The following is a 1,806-nucleotide window of genomic DNA, read 5'->3' as shown; positions in this document are numbered from 1 at the left end:
TTACTTGTTAATGCAAACGGCCAGCCGGCTGACAATTTGCACAAGTATTGCTTGATATGTTGTAAATGCAAACAACATTTAATTTTTAGGCAGCACGAACATCTTCAATGTTAAAAAAAAATGTTAACTTTGTAACGATTCAAAAAGCGCTATCACGATCGAGTAATGAGAAACATTTGTTTATTATTTGTTAACGCACAGGACCAGCCGGCTGAGAATTTGCACACTTAGTCTTTGATTTGTTGTAAATGTAAAAAATAATCAATTTTTAGAGAGCACGAACATCTTTGTGGTGGTACAAGAAATGTCAAACTTTTTAAGAAGCGCTAAATTGCTCGAATGACAACAAACATTTGTTTGTTATTCGTCACCGCAAGCTAACAACCGGCTGCCACTTCGCACAAATATTGTTTGTAATGTTAGAAACGCAGTAGACGGTCAATTTTTAGGGAGNATGAACATTTTNGTTGTTGAAAAGACTTTCAAACTTTTTAAGATGCGCTTTTTCGCTCGAGTGGCGAGATATATTTGTTTATTAATCGTTAATGCAAAGGAACAGGTGACTGAAAATTTGCACAAATTTTCTTTGTAATGGTAGAAATGAAGTAAACATGTAAGTTTTAGGCAGCACGAACATTTTCGATGTTAAATAGAAGTTCAAACTTTTTAAGAAGTGCTATCCCGCTCGAGTAGCGGTAGATATTTGTTTAGTATTCGTCAATGCAAGCAAACAACCGTCTGCAAATTTTCACAAATATTGTTTGTAATGTTGGAAACGCAGCAGACATTCAAGTTTTAGGGAGCACGAACACCTTCAATGTTAAAAAAATGTTCAAACTTTTTGAGAAGCGCTATTCCGCTCGAGTGACGATAGACATTTGTTTATTAGTCGTCAATGCAAATATATAATTGGCTAAAAATTTGCACAATTATTCTTTGGAATGTTAGTAACACGGTGGATATGCATTTTGTAGGGAGCGTGAACGTTTTTATCGAATAATATATTTGAAAACATAGATATTGTATTTATTTTTGTGGTTGATAATGCAAGAAATATTTAAATAATTTATTTTTTTTTTTAAATATATAAAGAATGTTAGGAGAATACATTAATGCCTACGTGCGCAAGAAAAACAGGTTTACTTGGTCAGAGTTCCGGAAATTTAGTTTTTTTAAAATCGGCCGCGCGGCCCTGCATTTTGGCGGTTCCGGGCTAAGTCTCCGGGCCAACTTCAGCTTCATTTCCTTCGACGTACAGGCGTTAGCCAAATGACCGACCTGACCACACTTGAAGCAAGTTGCTTTAGCAATTCGGCAAAATTGGACAAATGACCTGGCCTCTTGCAAGTAAACCATGTCTTCTTATCACTTAAATTAGTTTTGTCGGCAAAATTTCCTCTTTTTGAATGAACGCCCTTGAATGATTCTCCTTTTCGCACAACAACACTGTCTTCTGTAATCTTGCGCACATGGTCAATAAAATCAGGAACGTTATCAATCCAAGTATTCAACACCAGCCTTCGTAGATGAAAATCTTTCACTCTATCCGCCAGTTATTCTATTTTTTCTTTCTCAGACAGTGTTAACGATTGCATCAAATTTAATTTTGATTCGGCATAATCACTAAATTTTTTGGCATGCGACTTCCAAATACGAGAGCTGACTCGAGACAATGTAGCCGTAAAAGATTCTTTACGTTCAAAATATCGGGGCGTGTTCCGTGTGACCACAGTACGATTCGACACCGCTCGATTCGACACAGATTTATTCGACACCAAATTATTCGACACCGTACGATTCGACACC

This window comes from Pseudomyrmex gracilis, unplaced genomic scaffold (assembly GCF_002006095.1).
Source record: "Pseudomyrmex gracilis isolate BER0280 unplaced genomic scaffold, ASM200609v1 scaffold_714, whole genome shotgun sequence".
NCBI classification, from domain to species: Eukaryota; Metazoa; Arthropoda; class Insecta; order Hymenoptera; family Formicidae; genus Pseudomyrmex; species Pseudomyrmex gracilis.
The sequence above is the reverse complement of the archived record's forward strand: the minus strand, read 5'-3'. Positions refer to the sequence as shown.